The sequence below is a fragment of the Engystomops pustulosus genome, chromosome 9 (genome assembly GCF_040894005.1).
Source record: "Engystomops pustulosus chromosome 9, aEngPut4.maternal, whole genome shotgun sequence".
In the NCBI taxonomy this organism is placed as follows: Eukaryota; Metazoa; Chordata; class Amphibia; order Anura; family Leptodactylidae; genus Engystomops; species Engystomops pustulosus.
Genome location: NC_092419.1, coordinates 62,431,535 through 62,449,713, shown reverse-complemented (window position 1 = coordinate 62,449,713; position 18,179 = coordinate 62,431,535). Strand labels below are relative to the sequence as shown.

Genomic DNA, 18,179 nt, shown 5'->3' with positions numbered 1-18,179 from the left:
GCTGTTGACAGCAGCATTTCAAATTGAACCTTCTTTTACTATCTCATAGAGAAACTAACACAATTTTCAGGTTCAAAAAGGTCAACAGAACTTGGGATTCCCAGCCAGTCTCCCATGCTGGTACTTGCCAAGCCTTAAGCTGCATCGCTGCTGCGATCTGACAAGAGCACACACATTCAGCTTAGAATGGCCGTTGACAGCAGTTGTTCAATTTGAACCTTCTTCTACTATCTCATAGAGAAACTAACACAGTTTTCAGGTTCAAAAAAGTCACCAGAACTTGGGATTCCCAGCCAGTCTCCCATGCTGGTACTTGCCAAGCCTTAAGCTGCATCGCTGCTGCGATCTGACAAGAGCACGCACATTCAGCTTAGAATGGCCGTTGACAGCAGCTGTTCAATTTGAACCTTCTTTTACTATCTCATAGAGAAACTAACACAATTTTCAGGTTCAAAAAGGTCAACGTAACTTGGGATTCCCAGCAAGTCTCCCATGCTGGTACTTGCCAAGCCTTAAGCTGCATTGTTGCTGCGATCTGACAAGAGCAGGCACATTCAGCTTAGAATGGCCGTTGACAGCAGCTGTTCAATTTGAACCTTCTTTTGCTATCTCATAGAGAAACTAACACAATTTTCAGGTTCAAAAAGGTCAACGGAACTTGGGATTCCCAGCCAGTCTCCCATGCTGGTACTTGCCAAGCCTTAAGCTGCATTGCTGCTGCGATCTGACGAGAGCAGGCACATTCAGCTTAGAATGGCCATTGACAGCAGTTGTTCAATTTGAGCCTTCTTCTACTATCTCATATAGAAACTAACACAATTTTCAGGTTCAAAAAGGTCACCAGAACTTGGGATTCCAAGCCAGTCTCCCATGCTGGTACTTGCCAAGCCTTAAGCTGCATCGCTGCTGCGATCTGACAAGAGCACGCACATTCAGCTTAGAATGGCCGTTGACAGCAGCTGTTCAATTTGAAAGTTCTTTTACTATCTCATAGAGAAACTAACACAATTTTCAGGTTTAAAAAGGGCAACGGAACTTGGGATTCCCAGCCAGTCTCCCATGCTGGTACTTGCCAAGCCTTAAGCTGCATTGCTGCTGCGATCTGGCTAGAGCAGGCACATTCAGCTTAGAATGGCCATTGACAGCAGTTGTTCAATTTGAACCTTCTTCTACTATCTTATATAGAAACTAACACAATTTTCAGGTTCAAAAAGGTCACCAGAACTTGGGATTCCAAGCCAGTCTCCCATGCTGGTACTTGCCAAGCCTTAAGCTGCATTGCTGCTGCAATCTGACAAGAGCAGGCACATTCAGCTTAGAATGGCCGTTGACAGCAGCTGTTCAATTTGAACCTTCTTTTGCTATCTCATAGAGAAACTAACACAATTTTCAGGTTCAAAAAGGTCACCAGAGCTTGGGATTCCAAGCCAGTCTCCCATGCTGGTACTTGCCAAGCCTTAAGCTGCTTCGCTGCTGCGATCTGACAAGAGCACGCACATTCAGCTTAGAATGGCCGATGACAGCAGCTGTTCAATTTGAACCTTCTTTTACTATCTCATAGAGAAACTAACACATTTTCAGGTTCAAAAAGGTCAACAGAACTTGGGATTCCCAGCCAGTCTCCCATGCTGGTACTTGCCAAGCCTTAAGCTGCATTGCTGCTGCGATCTGACGAGAGCAGGCACATTCAGCTTAGAATGGCCGTTGACAGCAGCTGTCCAATTTGAACCTTCTTTTACTATCTCATAGAGAAACTAACACAATTTTCAGGTTCAAAAAGGTCAACGGAACTTGGGATTCCCAGCCAGTCTCCCATGCTGGTACTTGCCAAGCCTTAAGCTGCATTGCTGCTGCGATCTGACGAGAGCAGGCACATTCAGCTTAGAATGGCCGTTGACAGCAGCTGTTCAATTTGAACCTTCTTTTACTATCTCATAGAGAAACTAACACAATTTTCAGGTTCAAAAAAGTCACCACAACTTGGGATTCCCAGCCATTCTCCCATGCTGGTACTTGCCAAGCCTTAAGCTGCATCGCTGCTGCGATCTGACAAGAGCACGCACATTCAGCTTAGAATGGCCATTGACAGAAGCTGTTCAATTTGAACCTTCTTTTACTATCTCATAGAGAAACTAACACAATTTTCAGGTTCAAAAAGGTCAACGGAACTTGGGATTCCCAGCCAGTCTCCCATGCTGGTACTTGCCAAGCCTTAAGCTGCATTGCTGCTGCGATCTGACGAGAGCAGGCACATTCAGCTTAGAATGGCCGTTGACAGCAGCTGTTCAATTTGAACCTTCTTTTACTATCTCATAGAGAAACTAACACAATTTTCAGGTTCAAAAAAGTCACCAGAACTTGGGATTCCCAGCCAGTCTCCCATGCTGGTACTTGCCAAGCCTTAAGCTGCATCGCTGCTGCGATCTGACAAGAGCACGCACATTCAGCTTAGAATGGCCGTTGACAGCAGCTGCTCAATTTGAACCTTCTTTTACTATCTCATAGAGAAACTAACACAATTTTCAGGTTCAAAAAGGGCAACGGAACTTGGGATTCCCAGCCAGTCTCCCATGCTGGTACTTGCCAAGCCTTAAGCTGCATTGCTGCTGCGATCTGGCGAGAGCAGGCACATTCAGCTTAGAATGGCCATTGACAGCAGTTGTTCAATTTGAACCTTCTTCTACTATCTTATATAGAAACTAACACAATTTTCAGGTTCAAAAAGGTCACCAGAACTTGGGATTCCAAGCCAGTCTCCCATGCTGGTACTTGCCAAGCCTTAAGCTGCATTGCTGCTGCAATCTGACAAGAGCAGGCACATTCAGCTTAGAATGGCCGTTGACAGCAGCTGTTCAATTTGAACCTTCTTTTGCTATCTCATAGAGAAACTAACACAATTTTCAGGTTCAAAAAGGTCACCAGAACTTGGGATTCCAAGCCAGTCTCCCATGCTGGTACTTGCCAAGCCTTAAGCTGCATCGCTGCTGCGATCTGACAAGAGCACGCACATTCAGCTTAGAATGGCTGTTGACAGCAGCTGTTCAATTTGAACCTTCTTTTACTATCTCATAGAGAAACTAACACAACTTTCAGGTTCAAAAAGGGCAACGGAACTTGGGATTCCCAGCCAGTCTCCCATGCTGGTACTTGCCAAGCCTTAAGCTGCATTGCTGCTGCGATCTGGCGAGAGCAGGCACATTCAGCTTAGAATGGCCATTGACAGCAGTTGTTCAATTTGAACCTTCTTCTACTATCTTATATAGAAACTAACACAATTTTCAGGTTCAAAAAGGTCACCAGAACTTGGGATTCCAAGCCAGTCTCCCATGCTGGTACTTGCCAAGCCTTAAGCTGCATTGCTGCTGCAATCTGACAAGAGCAGGCACATTCAGCTTAGAATGGCCGTTGACAGCAGCTGTTCAATTTGAACCTTCTTTTGCTATCTCATAGAGAAACTAACACAATTTTCAGGTTCAAAAAGGTCACCAGAGCTTGGGATTCCAAGCCAGTCTCCCATGCTGGTACTTGCCAAGCCTTAAGCTGCATCGCTGCTGCGATCTGACAAGAGCACGCACATTAAGCTTAGAATGGCCGTTGACAGCAGCTGTTCAATTTGAACCTTCTTTTACTATCTCATAGAGAAACTAACACAATTTTCAGGTTCAAAAAGGGCAACGGAACTTGGGATTCCCAGCCAGTCTCCCATGCTGGTACTTGCCAAGCCTTATGCTGCATTGCTGCTGCGATCTGGCGAGAGCAGGCACATGCAGCTTAGAATGGCCGTTGACAGCAGTGGTTCAATTTGAACCTTCTTCTACTATCTTATATAGAAACTAACACAATTTTCAGGTTCAAAAAGGTCACCAGAACTTGGGATTCCAAGCCAGTCTCCCATGCTGGTACTTGCCAAGCCTTAAGCTGCATTGCTGCTGCAATCTGACAAGAGCAGGCACATTCAGCTTAGAATGGCCGTTGACAGCAGCTGTTCAATTTGAACCTTCTTTTGCTATCTCATAGAGAAACTAACACAATTTTCAGGTTCAAAAAGGTCACCAGAACATGGGATTCCAAGCCAGTCTCCCATGCTGGTACTTGCCAAGCCTTAAGCTGCTTCGCTGCTGCGATCTGACAAGAGCACGCACATTCAGCTTAGAATGGCCGTTGACAGCAGCTGTTCAATTTGAACCTTCTTTTACTATCTCATAGAGAAACTAACACATTTTCAGGTTCAAAAAGGTCAACAGAACTTGGGATTCCCAGCCAGTCTCCCATGCTGGTACTTGCCAAGCCTTAAGCTGCATTGCTGCTGCGATCTGACGAGAGCAGGCACATTCAGCTTAGAATGGCCGTTGACAGCAGCTGTCCAATTTGAACCTTCTTTTACTATCTCATAGAGAAACTAACACAATTTTCAGGTTCAAAAAGGTCAACGGAACTTGGGATTCCCAGCCAGTCTCCCATGCTGGTACTTGCCAAGCCTTAAGCTGCATCGCTGCTGCGATCTGACAAGAGCAGGCACATTCAGCTTAGAATGGCCGTTGACAGCAGCTGTTCAATTTGAACCTTCTTTTACTATCTCATAGAGAAACTAACACAATTTTCAGGTTCAAAAAGGTCAACGGAACTTGGGATTCCCAGCCAGTCTCCCATGCTGGTACTTGCCAAGCCTTAAGCTGCATTGCTGCTGCGATCTGACGAGAGCAGGCACATTCAGCTTAGAATGGCCGTTGACAGCAGCTGTTCAATTTGAACCTTCTTTTACTATCTCATAGAGAAACTAACACAATTTTCAGGTTCAAAAAAGTCACCACAACTTGGGATTCCCAGCCATTCTCCCATGCTGGTACTTGCCAAGCCTTAAGCTGCATCGCTGCTGCGATCTGACAAGAGCACGCACATTCAGCTTAGAATGGCCGTTGACAGAAGCTGTTCAATTTGAACCTTCTTTTACTATCTCATAGAGAAACTAACACAATTTTCAGGTTCAAAAAGGTCAACGGAACTTGGGATTCCCAGCCAGTCTCCCATGCTGGTACTTGCCAAGCCTTAAGCTGCATTGCTGCTGCGATCTGACAAGAGCAGGCACATTTAGCTTAGAATGGCCATTGACAGCAGCTGTTCAATTTGAACCTTCTTTTACTATCTCATAGAGAAACTAACACAATTTTCAGGTTCAAAAAGGTCAACGGAACTTGGGATTCCCAGCCAGTCTCCCATGCTGGTACTTGCCAAGCCTTAAGCTGCATTGCTGCTGCGATCTGACGAGAGCAGGCACATTCAGCTTAGAATGGCCGTTGACAGCAGCTGTTCAATTTGAACCTTCTTTTACTATCTCATAGAGAAACTAACACAATTTTCAGGTTCAAAAAGGTCACCAGAACTTGGGATTCCAAGCCAGTCTCCCATGCTGGTACTTGCCAAGCCTTAAGCTGCATCGCTGCTGCGATCTGACAAGAGCAGGCACATTCAGCTTAGAATGGCCGTTGACAGCAGCTGTTCAATTTGAACCTTCTTTTGCTATCTCATAGAGAAACAAACACAATTTTCAGGTTCAAAAAGGTCACCAGAACTTGGGATTCCAAGCCAGTCTCCCATGCTGGTACTTGCCAAGCCTTAAGCTGCAACGCTGCTGCGATCTGACAAGAGCACGCACATTCAGCTTAGAATGGCTGTTGACAGCAGCTGTTCAATTTGAACCTTCTTTTACTATCTCATAGAGAAACTAACACAACTTTCAGGTTCAAAAAGGGCAACGGAACTTGGGATTCCCAGCCAGTCTCCCATGCTGGTACTTGCCAAGCCTTAAGCTGCATTGCTGCTGCGATCTGGCGAGAGCAGGCACATTCAGCTTAGAATGGCCATTGACAGCAGTTGTTCAATTTGAACCTTCTTCTACTATCTTATATAGAAACTAACACAATTTTCAGGTTCAAAAAGGTCACCAGAACTTGGGATTCCAAGCCAGTCTCCCATGCTGGTACTTGCCAAGCCTTAAGCTGCATTGCTGCTGCAATCTGACAAGAGCAGGCACATTCAGCTTAGAATGGCCGTTGACAGCAGCTGTTCAATTTGAACCTTCTTTTGCTATCTCATAGAGAAACTAACACAATTTTCAGGTTCAAAAAGGGCACCAGAGCTTGGGATTCCAAGCCAGTCTCCCATGCTGGTACTTGCCAAGCCTTAAGCTGCATCGCTGCTGCGATCTGACAAGAGCACGCACATTCAGCTTAGAATGGCCGTTGACAGCAGCTGTTCAATTTGAACCTTCTTTTACTATCTCATAGAGAAACTAACACAATTTTCAGGTTCAAAAAGGGCAACGGAACTTGGGATTCCCAGCCAGTCTCCCATGCTGGTACTTGCCAAGCCTTATGCTGCATTGCTGCTGCGATCTGGCGAGAGCAGGCACATGCAGCTTAGAATGGCCGTTGACAGCAGTGGTTCAATTTGAACCTTCTTCTACTATCTTATATAGAAACTAACACAATTTTCAGGTTCAAAAAGGTCACCAGAACTTGGGATTCCAAGCCAGTCTCCCTTGCTGGTACTTGCCAAGCCTTAAGCTGCATTGCTGCTGCAATCTGACAAGAGCAGGCACATTCAGCTAAGAATGGCCGTTGACAGCAGCTGTTCAATTTGAACCTTCTTTTGCTATCTCATAGAGAAACTAACACAATTTTCAGGTTCAAAAAGGTCACCAGAACTTGGGATTCCAAGCCAGTCTCCCATGCTGGTACTTGCCAAGCCTTAAGCTGCTTCGCTGCTGCGATCTGACAAGAGCACGCACATTCAGCTTAGAATGGCCGTTGACAGCAGCTGTTCAATTTGAACCTTCTTTTACTATCTCATAGAGAAACTAACACATTTTCAGGTTCAAAAAGGTCAACAGAACTTGGGATTCCCAGCCAGTCTCCCATGCTGGTACTTGCCAAGCCTTAAGCTGCATTGCTGCTGCGATCTGACGAGAGCAGGCACATTCAGCTTAGAATGGCCGTTGACAGCAGCTGTCCAATTTGAACCTTCTTTTACTATCTCATAGAGAAACTAACACAATTTTCAGGTTCAAAAAGGTCAACGGAACTTGGGATTCCCAGCCAGTCTCCCATGCTGGTACTTGCCAAGCCTTAAGCTGCATTGCTGCTGCGATCTGACGAGAGCAGGCACATTCAGCTTAGAATGGCCGTTGACAGCAGCTGTTCAATTTGAACCTTCTTTTACTATCTCATAGAGAAACTAACACAATTTTCAGGTTCAAAAAAGTCACCACAACTTGGGATTCCCAGCCAGTCTCCCATGCTGGTACTTGCCAAGCCTTAAGCTGCATCGCTGCTGCGATCTGACAAGAGCACGCACATTCAGCTTAGAATGGCCGTTGACTGAAGCTGTTCAATTTGAACCTTCTTTTACTATCTCTTGAGAAACTAACACAATTTTCAGGTTCAAAAAGGTCAACGGAACTTGGGATTCCCAGCCAGTCTCCCATGCTGGTACTTGCCAAGCCTTAAGCTGCATTGCTGCTGCGATCTGACAAGAGCAGGCACATTGAGCTTAGAATGGCCATTGACAGCAGCTGTTCAATTTGAACCTTCTTTTACTATCTCATAGAGAAACTAACACAATTTTCAGGTTCAAAAAGGTCAACGGAACTTGGGATTCCCAGCCAGTCTCCCATGCTGGTACTTGCCAAGCCTTAAGCTGCATTGCTGCTGCGATCTGACGAGAGCAGGCACATTCAGCTTAGAATGGCCGTTGACAGCAGCTGTTCAATTTGAACCTTCTTTTACTATCTCATAGAGAAACTAACACAATTTTCAGGTTCAAAAAAGTCACCAGAACTTGGGATTCCCAGCCAGTCTCCCATGCTGGTACTTGCCAAGCCTTAAGCTGCATCGCTGCTGCGATCTGATAAGAGCACGCACATTCAGCTTAGAATGGCCGTTGACAGCAGCTGTTCAATTTGAACCTTCTTTTACTATCTCATAGAGAAACTAACACAATTTTCAGGTTCAAAAAGGTCAACGGAACTTGGGATTCGCAACCAGTCTCCCATGCTGGTACTTGCCAAGCCTTAAGCTGCATTGCTGCTGCGATCTGACAAGAGCAGGCACATTCAGCTTAGAATGGCTGTTGACAGCAGCATTTCAAATTGAACCTTCTTTTACTATCTCATAGAGAAACTAACACAATTTTCAGGTTCAAAAAGGTCAACAGAACTTGGGATTCCCAGCCAGTCTCCCATGCTGGTACTTGCCAAGCCTTAAGCTGCATCGCTGCTGCGATCTGACAAGAGCACACACATTCAGCTTAGAATGGCCGTTGACAGCAGTTGTTCAATTTGAACCTTCTTCTACTATCTCATAGAGAAACTAACACAGTTTTCAGGTTCAAAAAAGTCACCAGAACTTGGGATTCCCAGCCAGTCTCCCATGCTGGTACTTGCCAAGCCTTAAGCTGCATCGCTGCTGCGATCTGACAAGAGCACGCACATTCAGCTTAGAATGGCCGTTGACAGCAGCTGTTCAATTTGAACCTTCTTTTACTATCTCATAGAGAAACTAACACAATTTTCAGGTTCAAAAAGGTCAACGTAACTTGGGATTCCCAGCAAGTCTCCCATGCTGGTACTTGCCAAGCCTTAAGCTGCATTGTTGCTGCGATCTGACAAGAGCAGGCACATTCAGCTTAGAATGGCCGTTGACAGCAGCTGTTCAATTTGAACCTTCTTTTGCTATCTCATAGAGAAACTAACACAATTTTCAGGTTCAAAAAGGTCAACGGAACTTGGGATTCCCAGCCAGTCTCCCATGCTGGTACTTGCCAAGCCTTAAGCTGCATTGCTGCTGCGATCTGACGAGAGCAGGCACATTCAGCTTAGAATGGCCATTGACAGCAGTTGTTCAATTTGAACCTTCTTCTACTATCTCATATAGAAACTAACACAATTTTCAGGTTCAAAAAGGTCACCAGAACTTGGGATTCCAAGCCAGTCTCCCATGCTGGTACTTGCCAAGCCTTAAGCTGCATCGCTGCTGCGATCTGACAAGAGCACGCACATTCAGCTTAGAATGGCCGTTGACAGCAGCTGTTCAATTTGAAAGTTCTTTTACTATCTCATAGAGAAACTAACACAATTTTCAGGTTTAAAAAGGGCAACGGAACTTGGGATTCCCAGCCAGTCTCCCATGCTGGTACTTGCCAAGCCTTAAGCTGCATTGCTGCTGCGATCTGGCTAGAGCAGGCACATTCAGCTCAGAATGGCCATTGACAGCAGTTGTTCAATTTGAACCTTCTTCTACTATCTTATATAGAAACTAACACAATTTTCAGGTTCAAAAAGGTCACCAGAACTTGGGATTCCAAGCCAGTCTCCCATGCTGGTACTTGCCAAGCCTTAAGCTGCATTGCTGCTGCAATCTGACAAGAGCAGGCACATTCAGCTTAGAATGGCCGTTGACAGCAGCTGTTCAATTTGAACCTTCTTTTGCTATCTCATAGAGAAACTAACACAATTTTCAGGTTCAAAAAGGTCACCAGAGCTTGGGATTCCAAGCCAGTCTCCCATGCTGGTACTTGCCAAGCCTTAAGCTGCTTCGCTGCTGCGATCTGACAAGAGCACGCACATTCAGCTTAGAATGGCCGATGACAGCAGCTGTTCAATTTGAACCTTCTTTTACTATCTCATAGAGAAACTAACACATTTTCAGGTTCAAAAAGGTCAACAGAACTTGGGATTCCCAGCCAGTCTCCCATGCTGGTACTTGCCAAGCCTTAAGCTGCATTGCTGCTGCGATCTGACGAGAGCAGGCACATTCAGCTTAGAATGGCCGTTGACAGCAGCTGTCCAATTTGAACCTTCTTTTACTATCTCATAGAGAAACTAACACAATTTTCAGGTTCAAAAAGGTCAACGGAACTTGGGATTCCCAGCCAGTCTCCCATGCTGGTACTTGCCAAGCCTTAAGCTGCATTGCTGCTGCGATCTGACGAGAGCAGGCACATTCAGCTTAGAATGGCCGTTGACAGCAGCTGTTCAATTTGAACCTTCTTTTACTATCTCATAGAGAAACTAACACAATTTTCAGGTTCAAAAAAGTCACCACAACTTGGGATTCCCAGCCATTCTCCCATGCTGGTACTTGCCAAGCCTTAAGCTGCATCGCTGCTGCGATCTGACAAGAGCACGCACATTCAGCTTAGAATGGCCATTGACAGAAGCTGTTCAATTTGAACCTTCTTTTACTATCTCATAGAGAAACTAACACAATTTTCAGGTTCAAAAAGGTCAACGGAACTTGGGATTCCCAGCCAGTCTCCCATGCTGGTACTTGCCAAGCCTTAAGCTGCATTGCTGCTGCGATCTGACGAGAGCAGGCACATTCAGCTTAGAATGGCCGTTGACAGCAGCTGTTCAATTTGAACCTTCTTTTACTATCTCATAGAGAAACTAACACAATTTTCAGGTTCAAAAAAGTCACCAGAACTTGGGATTCCCAGCCAGTCTCCCATGCTGGTACTTGCCAAGCCTTAAGCTGCATCGCTGCTGCGATCTGACAAGAGCACGCACATTCAGCTTAGAATGGCCGTTGACAGCAGCTGCTCAATTTGAACCTTCTTTTACTATCTCATAGAGAAACTAACACAATTTTCAGGTTCAAAAAGGGCAACGGAACTTGGGATTCCCAGCCAGTCTCCCATGCTGGTACTTGCCAAGCCTTAAGCTGCATTGCTGCTGCGATCTGGCGAGAGCAGGCACATTCAGCTTAGAATGGCCATTGACAGCAGTTGTTCAATTTGAACCTTCTTCTACTATCTTATATAGAAACTAACACAATTTTCAGGTTCAAAAAGGTCACCAGAACTTGGGATTCCAAGCCAGTCTCCCATGCTGGTACTTGCCAAGCCTTAAGCTGCATTGCTGCTGCAATCTGACAAGAGCAGGCACATTCAGCTTAGAATGGCCGTTGACAGCAGCTGTTCAATTTGAACCTTCTTTTGCTATCTCATAGAGAAACTAACACAATTTTCAGGTTCAAAAAGGTCACCAGAACTTGGGATTCCAAGCCAGTCTCCCATGCTGGTACTTGCCAAGCCTTAAGCTGCATCGCTGCTGCGATCTGACAAGAGCACGCACATTCAGCTTAGAATGGCTGTTGACAGCAGCTGTTCAATTTGAACCTTCTTTTACTATCTCATAGAGAAACTAACACAACTTTCAGGTTCAAAAAGGGCAACGGAACTTGGGATTCCCAGCCAGTCTCCCATGCTGGTACTTGCCAAGCCTTAAGCTGCATTGCTGCTGCGATCTGGCGAGAGCAGGCACATTCAGCTTAGAATGGCCATTGACAGCAGTTGTTCAATTTGAACCTTCTTCTACTATCTTATATAGAAACTAACACAATTTTCAGGTTCAAAAAGGTCACCAGAACTTGGGATTCCAAGCCAGTCTCCCATGCTGGTACTTGCCAAGCCTTAAGCTGCATTGCTGCTGCAATCTGACAAGAGCAGGCACATTCAGCTTAGAATGGCCGTTGACAGCAGCTGTTCAATTTGAACCTTCTTTTGCTATCTCATAGAGAAACTAACACAATTTTCAGGTTCAAAAAGGTCACCAGAGCTTGGGATTCCAAGCCAGTCTCCCATGCTGGTACTTGCCAAGCCTTAAGCTGCATCGCTGCTGCGATCTGACAAGAGCACGCACATTAAGCTTAGAATGGCCGTTGACAGCAGCTGTTCAATTTGAACCTTCTTTTACTATCTCATAGAGAAACTAACACAATTTTCAGGTTCAAAAAGGGCAACGGAACTTGGGATTCCCAGCCAGTCTCCCATGCTGGTACTTGCCAAGCCTTATGCTGCATTGCTGCTGCGATCTGGCGAGAGCAGGCACATGCAGCTTAGAATGGCCGTTGACAGCAGTGGTTCAATTTGAACCTTCTTCTACTATCTTATATAGAAACTAACACAATTTTCAGGTTCAAAAAGGTCACCAGAACTTGGGATTCCAAGCCAGTCTCCCATGCTGGTACTTGCCAAGCCTTAAGCTGCATTGCTGCTGCAATCTGACAAGAGCAGGCACATTCAGCTTAGAATGGCCGTTGACAGCAGCTGTTCAATTTGAACCTTCTTTTGCTATCTCATAGAGAAACTAACACAATTTTCAGGTTCAAAAAGGTCACCAGAACATGGGATTCCAAGCCAGTCTCCCATGCTGGTACTTGCCAAGCCTTAAGCTGCTTCGCTGCTGCGATCTGACAAGAGCACGCACATTCAGCTTAGAATGGCCGTTGACAGCAGCTGTTCAATTTGAACCTTCTTTTACTATCTCATAGAGAAACTAACACATTTTCAGGTTCAAAAAGGTCAACAGAACTTGGGATTCCCAGCCAGTCTCCCATGCTGGTACTTGCCAAGCCTTAAGCTGCATTGCTGCTGCGATCTGACGAGAGCAGGCACATTCAGCTTAGAATGGCCGTTGACAGCAGCTGTCCAATTTGAACCTTCTTTTACTATCTCATAGAGAAACTAACACAATTTTCAGGTTCAAAAAGGTCAACGGAACTTGGGATTCCCAGCCAGTCTCCCATGCTGGTACTTGCCAAGCCTTAAGCTGCATCGCTGCTGCGATCTGACAAGAGCAGGCACATTCAGCTTAGAATGGCCGTTGACAGCAGCTGTTCAATTTGAACCTTCTTTTACTATCTCATAGAGAAACTAACACAATTTTCAGGTTCAAAAAGGTCAACGGAACTTGGGATTCCCAGCCAGTCTCCCATGCTGGTACTTGCCAAGCCTTAAGCTGCATTGCTGCTGCGATCTGACGAGAGCAGGCACATTCAGCTTAGAATGGCCGTTGACAGCAGCTGTTCAATTTGAACCTTCTTTTACTATCTCATAGAGAAACTAACACAATTTTCAGGTTCAAAAAAGTCACCAGAACTTGGGATTCCCAGCCAGTCTCCCATGCTGGTACTTGCCAAGCCTTAAGCTGCATCGCTGCTGCGATCTGATAAGAGCACGCACATTCAGCTTAGAATGGCCGTTGACAGCAGCTGTTCAATTTGAACCTTCTTTTACTATCTCATAGAGAAACTAACACAATTTTCAGGTTCAAAAAGGTCAACGGAACTTGGGATTCCCAGCCAGTCTCCCATGCTGGTACTTGCCAAGCCTTAAGCTGCATTGCTGCTGCGATCTGACAAGAGCAGGCACATTCAGCTTAGAATGGCCGTTGACAGCAGCATTTCAAATTGAACCTTCTTTTACTATCTCATAGAGAAACTAAAACAATTTTCAAGTTCAAAAACGTCAACAGAACTTGGGATTCCCAGCCAGTCTCCCATGCTGGAACTTGCCAAGCCTTAAGCTGCATCGCTGCTGCGATCTGACAAGAGCACGCACATTCAGCTTAGAATGGCCGTTGACAGCAGCTGCTCAATTTGAACCTTCTTTTACTATCTCATAGAGAAACTAACACAATTTTCAGGTTCAAAAAGGGCAACGGAACTTGGGATTCCCAGCCAGTCTCCCATGCTGGTACTTGCCAAGCCTTAAGCTGCATTGCTGCTGCAATCTGACAAGAGCAGGCACATTCAGCTTAGAATGGCCGTTGACAGCAGCTGTTCAATTTGAACCTTCTTTTACTATCTCATAGAGAAACTAACACATTTTCAGGTTCAAAAAGGTCAACAGAACTTGGGATTCCCAGCCAGTCTCCCATGCTGGTACTTGCCAAGCCTTAAGCTGCATTGCTGCTGCGATCTGACGAGAGCAGGCACATTCAGCTTAGAATGGCCGTTGACAGCAGCTGTTCAATTTGAACCTTCTTTTACTATCTCATAGAGAAACTAACACAATTTTCAGGTTCAAAAAGGTCAACGGAACTTGGGATTCCCAGCCAGTCTCCCAAGCTGGTACTTGCCAAGCCTTAAGCTGCATTGCTGCTGCGATCTGACGAGAGCAGGCACATTCAGCTTAGAATGGCCATTGACAGCAGTTGTTCAATTTGAACCTTCTTCTACTATCTCATATAGAAACTAACACAATTTTCAGGTTCAAAAAGGTCACCAGTACTTGGGATTCCAAGCCAGTCTCCCATGCTGGTACTTGCCAAGCCTTAAGCTGCATCGCTGCTGCGATCTGACAAGAGCACGCACATTCAGCTTAGAATAGCCGTTGACAGCAGCTGTTCAATTTGAACCTTCTTTTACTATCTCATAGAGAAACTAACACAATTTTCAGGTTCAAAAAGGTCAACAGAACTTGGGATTCCCAGCCAGTCTCCCATGCTGGTACTTGCCAAGCCTTAAGCTGCATCGCTGCTGCGATCTGACAAGAGCACACACATTCAGCTTAGAATGGCCGTTGACAGCAGTTGTTCAATTTGAACCTTCTTCTACTATCTCATAGAGAAACTAACACAGTTTTCAGGTTCAAAAAAGTCACCAGAACTTGGGATTCCCAGCCAGTCTCCCATGCTGGTACTTGCCAAGCCTTAAGCTGCATCGCTGCTGCGATCTGACAAGAGCACGCACATTCAGCTTAGAATGGCCGTTGACAGCAGCTGTTCAATTTGAACCTTCTTTTACTATCTCATAGAGAAACTAACACAATTTTCAGGTTCAAAAAGGTCAACGTAACTTGGGATTCCCAGCAAGTCTCCCATGCTGGTACTTGCCAAGCCTTAAGCTGCATTGTTGCTGCGATCTGACAAGAGCAGGCACATTCAGCTTAGAATGGCCGTTGACAGCAGCTGTTCAATTTGAACCTTCTTTTGCTATCTCATAGAGAAACTAACACAATTTTCAGGTTCAAAAAGGTCAACGGAACTTGGGATTCCCAGCCAGTCTCCCATGCTGGTACTTGCCAAGCCTTAAGCTGCATTGCTGCTGCGATCTGACGAGAGCAGGCACATTCAGCTTAGAATGGCCATTGACAGCAGTTGTTCAATTTGAACCTTCTTCTACTATCTCATATAGAAACTAACACAATTTTCAGGTTCAAAAAGGTCACCAGAACTTGGGATTCCAAGCCAGTCTCCCATGCTGGTACTTGCCAAGCCTTAAGCTGCATCGCTGCTGCGATCTGACAAGAGCACGCACATTCAGCTTAGAATGGCCGTTGACAGCAGCTGTTCAATTTGAAAGTTCTTTTACTATCTCATAGAGAAACTAACACAATTTTCAGGTTTAAAAAGGGCAACGGAACTTGGGATTCCCAGCCAGTCTCCCATGCTGGTACTTGCCAAGCCTTAAGCTGCATTGCTGCTGCGATCTGGCTAGAGCAGGCACATTCAGCTTAGAATGGCCATTGACAGCAGTTGTTCAATTTGAACCTTCTTCTACTATCTTATATAGAAACTAACACAATTTTCAGGTTCAAAAAGGTCACCAGAACTTGGGATTCCAAGCCAGTCTCCCATGCTGGTACTTGCCAAGCCTTAAGCTGCATTGCTGCTGCAATCTGACAAGAGCAGGCACATTCAGCTTAGAATGGCCGTTGACAGCAGCTGTTCAATTTGAACCTTCTTTTGCTATCTCATAGAGAAACTAACACAATTTTCAGGTTCAAAAAGGTCACCAGAACTTGGGATTCCAAGCCATTCTCCCATGCTGGTACTTGCCAAGCCTTAAGCTGCATCGCTGCTGCGATCTGACAAGAGCACGCACATTCAGCTTAGAATGGCCGTTGACAGCAGCTGTTCAATTTGAACCTTCTTTTACTATCTCATAGAGAAACTAACACATTTTCAGGTTCAAAAAGGTCAACAGAACTTGGGATTCCTAGCCAGTCTCCCATGCTGGTACTTGCCAAGCCTTAAGCTGCATTGCTGCTGCGATCTGACGAGAGCAGGCACATTCAGCTTAGAATGGCCGTTGACAGCAGCTGTTCAATTTGAACCTTCTTTTACTATCTCATAGAGAAACTAACACAATTTTCAGGTTCAAAAAGGTCAACGGAACTTGGGATTCCCAGCCAGTCTCCCATGCTGGTACTTGCCAAGTCTTAAGCTGCATTGCTGCTGCGATCTGGCGAGAGCAGGCACATTCAGCTTAGAATGGCCATTGACAGCAGTTGTTCAATTTGAACCTTCTTCTACTATCTCATAGAGAAACTAACACAATTTTCAGGTTCAAAAAGGTCACCAGAACTTGGGATTCCCAGCCAGTCTCCCATGCTGGTACTTGCCAAGCCTTAAGCTGCATCGCTGCTGCGATCTGAGAAGAGCACGCACATTCAGCTTAGAATTGCCGTTGACAGCAGCTTTTCAATTTGAACCTTCTTTTACTATCTCATACAGAAACTAACACAATTTTCAGGTTCAAAAAGGTCAACGGAACTTGGGATTCCCAGCCAGTCTCCCATGCTGGTACTTGCCAAGCCTTAAGCTGCATCGCTGCTGCGATCTGACAAGAGCACGCACATTCAGCTTAGATTGGCTGTTGACAGCAGCTGTTCAATTTGAACCTTCTTTTACTATCTCATAGAGAAACTAACACATTTTCAGGTTCAAAAAGGTCAACAGAACTTGGGATTCCCAGCCAGTCTCCCATGCTGGTACTTGCCAAGCCTTAAGCTGCATTGCTGCTGCGATCTGACGAGAGCAGGCACATTCAGCTTAGAATGGCCGTTGACAGCAGCTGTCCAATTTGAACCTTCTTTTACTATCTCATAGAGAAACTAACACAATTTTCAGGTTCAAAAAGGTCAACAGAACTTGGGATTCCCAGCCAGTCTCCCATGCTGGTACTTGCCAAGCCTTAAGCTGCATTGCTGCTGCGATCTGACGAGAGCAGGCACATTCAGCTTAGAATGGCCGTTGACAGCAGCTGTTCAATTTGAACCTTCTTTTATTATCTCATAGAGAAACTAACACAATTTTCAGGTTCAAAAAAGTCACCAGAACTTGGGATTCTCAGCCAGTCTCCCATGCTGGTACTTGCCAAGCCTTAAGCTGCATCGCTGCTGCGATCTGACAAGAGCACGCACATTCAGCTTAGAATGGCCGTTGACAGAAGCTGTTCAATTTGAACCTTCTTTTACTATCTCATAGAGAAACCAAAACAATTTTCAAGTTCAAAAACATCAACAGAACTTGGGATTCCCAGCCAGTCTCCCATGCTGGAACTTGCCAAGCCTTAAGCTGCATCGCTGCTGCGATCTGACAAGAGCACGCACATTCAGCTTAGAATGGCCGTTGACAGCAGCTGTTCAATTTGAACCTTCTTTTACTATCTCATAGAGAAACTAGCACAATTTTCAGGTTCATAAAGGTCAACAGAACTTGGGATTCCCAGCCAGTCTCCCATGCTGGTACTTGCCAAGCCTTAAGCTGCATTGCTGCTTCGATCTGATGAGAGCAGGCACATTCAGCTTAGAATGGCCGTTGACAGCAGCTGTTCAATTTGAACCTTCTTTTGCTATCTCATAGAGAAACTAACACAATTTTCAGGTTCAAAAAGGTCAACGGAACTTGGGATTCCCAGCCAGTCTCCCATGCTGGTACTTGCCAAGCCTTAAGCTGCATTGCTGCTGCGATCTGACGAGAGCAGGCACATTCAGCTTAGAATGGCCATTGACAGCAGTTGTTCAATTTGAACCTTCTTCTACTACCTCATATAGAAACTAACACAATTTTCAGGTTCATAAAGGTCACCAGAACTTGGGATTCCAAGCCAGTCTCCCATGCTGGTACTTGCCAAGCCTTAAGCTGCATCGCTGCTGCGATCTGACAAGAGCACGCACATTCAGCTTAGAATGGCCGTTGACAGCAGCTGTTCAATTTGAACCTTCTTTTACTATCTCATAGAGAAACTAACACAATTTTCAGGTTCAAAAAGGGCAACGGAACTTGGGATTCCCAGCCAGTCTCCCATGCTGGTACTTGCCAAGCCTTAAGCTGCATTGCTGCTGCGATCTGGCGAGAGCAGGCACATTCAGCTTAGAATGGCCATTGACAGCAGTTGTTCAATTTGAACCTTCTTCTACTATCTTATATAGAAACTAACACAATTTTCAGGTTCAAAAAAGTCACCAGAACTTGGAATTCCCAGCCAGTCTCCCATGCTGGTATTTGCCAAGCCTTAAGCTGCATCGCTGCTGCGATCTGACAAGAGCACGCACATTCAGCTTAGAATTGCCGTTGACAGCAGCTGTTCAATTTGAACCTTCTTTTACTATCT

The 18,179-nt window shown here is 45.4% G+C and overlaps 38 pseudogenes; all 38 read right to left on the bottom strand.

The window, feature by feature from the left end:
* Positions 1-457: 457 nt before the first annotated feature.
* On the bottom strand, positions 458-576 carry LOC140096149 (5S ribosomal RNA; annotated as a pseudogene).
* Positions 577-646: 70 nt separating this feature from the next.
* On the bottom strand, positions 647-765 carry LOC140082571 (5S ribosomal RNA; annotated as a pseudogene).
* Positions 766-1,590: 825 nt separating this feature from the next.
* Positions 1,591-1,709, bottom strand: LOC140078982 (5S ribosomal RNA; annotated as a pseudogene).
* A 70-nt stretch (positions 1,710-1,779) lies between these two features.
* Positions 1,780-1,898, bottom strand: LOC140090163 (5S ribosomal RNA; annotated as a pseudogene).
* A 259-nt stretch (positions 1,899-2,157) lies between these two features.
* LOC140090151 (5S ribosomal RNA) lies at positions 2,158-2,276 on the bottom strand (annotated as a pseudogene).
* Positions 2,277-2,535: 259 nt separating this feature from the next.
* LOC140096848 (5S ribosomal RNA) lies at positions 2,536-2,654 on the bottom strand (annotated as a pseudogene).
* Positions 2,655-3,102: 448 nt separating this feature from the next.
* Positions 3,103-3,221, bottom strand: LOC140096847 (5S ribosomal RNA; annotated as a pseudogene).
* A 1,014-nt stretch (positions 3,222-4,235) lies between these two features.
* Positions 4,236-4,354, bottom strand: LOC140078981 (5S ribosomal RNA; annotated as a pseudogene).
* A 70-nt stretch (positions 4,355-4,424) lies between these two features.
* Positions 4,425-4,543, bottom strand: LOC140087257 (5S ribosomal RNA; annotated as a pseudogene).
* A 70-nt stretch (positions 4,544-4,613) lies between these two features.
* Positions 4,614-4,732, bottom strand: LOC140090139 (5S ribosomal RNA; annotated as a pseudogene).
* A 259-nt stretch (positions 4,733-4,991) lies between these two features.
* Positions 4,992-5,110, bottom strand: LOC140098706 (5S ribosomal RNA; annotated as a pseudogene).
* Positions 5,111-5,180: 70 nt separating this feature from the next.
* Positions 5,181-5,299, bottom strand: LOC140090125 (5S ribosomal RNA; annotated as a pseudogene).
* A 448-nt stretch (positions 5,300-5,747) lies between these two features.
* On the bottom strand, positions 5,748-5,866 carry LOC140096846 (5S ribosomal RNA; annotated as a pseudogene).
* A 1,014-nt stretch (positions 5,867-6,880) lies between these two features.
* LOC140078980 (5S ribosomal RNA) lies at positions 6,881-6,999 on the bottom strand (annotated as a pseudogene).
* A 70-nt stretch (positions 7,000-7,069) lies between these two features.
* LOC140090113 (5S ribosomal RNA) lies at positions 7,070-7,188 on the bottom strand (annotated as a pseudogene).
* A 447-nt stretch (positions 7,189-7,635) lies between these two features.
* On the bottom strand, positions 7,636-7,754 carry LOC140090101 (5S ribosomal RNA; annotated as a pseudogene).
* Positions 7,755-8,580: 826 nt separating this feature from the next.
* LOC140096148 (5S ribosomal RNA) lies at positions 8,581-8,699 on the bottom strand (annotated as a pseudogene).
* Positions 8,700-8,769: 70 nt separating this feature from the next.
* LOC140082570 (5S ribosomal RNA) lies at positions 8,770-8,888 on the bottom strand (annotated as a pseudogene).
* An 825-nt stretch (positions 8,889-9,713) lies between these two features.
* On the bottom strand, positions 9,714-9,832 carry LOC140078979 (5S ribosomal RNA; annotated as a pseudogene).
* A 70-nt stretch (positions 9,833-9,902) lies between these two features.
* Positions 9,903-10,021, bottom strand: LOC140090089 (5S ribosomal RNA; annotated as a pseudogene).
* Positions 10,022-10,280: 259 nt separating this feature from the next.
* On the bottom strand, positions 10,281-10,399 carry LOC140090077 (5S ribosomal RNA; annotated as a pseudogene).
* A 259-nt stretch (positions 10,400-10,658) lies between these two features.
* LOC140096845 (5S ribosomal RNA) lies at positions 10,659-10,777 on the bottom strand (annotated as a pseudogene).
* A 448-nt stretch (positions 10,778-11,225) lies between these two features.
* Positions 11,226-11,344, bottom strand: LOC140096844 (5S ribosomal RNA; annotated as a pseudogene).
* Positions 11,345-12,358: 1,014 nt separating this feature from the next.
* On the bottom strand, positions 12,359-12,477 carry LOC140078977 (5S ribosomal RNA; annotated as a pseudogene).
* Positions 12,478-12,547: 70 nt separating this feature from the next.
* Positions 12,548-12,666, bottom strand: LOC140087256 (5S ribosomal RNA; annotated as a pseudogene).
* A 70-nt stretch (positions 12,667-12,736) lies between these two features.
* LOC140090065 (5S ribosomal RNA) lies at positions 12,737-12,855 on the bottom strand (annotated as a pseudogene).
* A 259-nt stretch (positions 12,856-13,114) lies between these two features.
* LOC140088777 (5S ribosomal RNA) lies at positions 13,115-13,233 on the bottom strand (annotated as a pseudogene).
* Positions 13,234-13,680: 447 nt separating this feature from the next.
* Positions 13,681-13,799, bottom strand: LOC140078976 (5S ribosomal RNA; annotated as a pseudogene).
* Positions 13,800-13,869: 70 nt separating this feature from the next.
* On the bottom strand, positions 13,870-13,988 carry LOC140086052 (5S ribosomal RNA; annotated as a pseudogene).
* A 637-nt stretch (positions 13,989-14,625) lies between these two features.
* LOC140096147 (5S ribosomal RNA) lies at positions 14,626-14,744 on the bottom strand (annotated as a pseudogene).
* A 70-nt stretch (positions 14,745-14,814) lies between these two features.
* On the bottom strand, positions 14,815-14,933 carry LOC140082569 (5S ribosomal RNA; annotated as a pseudogene).
* Positions 14,934-15,758: 825 nt separating this feature from the next.
* LOC140086169 (5S ribosomal RNA) lies at positions 15,759-15,877 on the bottom strand (annotated as a pseudogene).
* Positions 15,878-15,947: 70 nt separating this feature from the next.
* On the bottom strand, positions 15,948-16,066 carry LOC140096476 (5S ribosomal RNA; annotated as a pseudogene).
* A 447-nt stretch (positions 16,067-16,513) lies between these two features.
* On the bottom strand, positions 16,514-16,632 carry LOC140078975 (5S ribosomal RNA; annotated as a pseudogene).
* A 70-nt stretch (positions 16,633-16,702) lies between these two features.
* On the bottom strand, positions 16,703-16,821 carry LOC140078974 (5S ribosomal RNA; annotated as a pseudogene).
* A 448-nt stretch (positions 16,822-17,269) lies between these two features.
* Positions 17,270-17,388, bottom strand: LOC140093665 (5S ribosomal RNA; annotated as a pseudogene).
* A 70-nt stretch (positions 17,389-17,458) lies between these two features.
* On the bottom strand, positions 17,459-17,577 carry LOC140082568 (5S ribosomal RNA; annotated as a pseudogene).
* Positions 17,578-17,836: 259 nt separating this feature from the next.
* LOC140096843 (5S ribosomal RNA) lies at positions 17,837-17,955 on the bottom strand (annotated as a pseudogene).
* Positions 17,956-18,179: the final 224 nt, after the last annotated feature.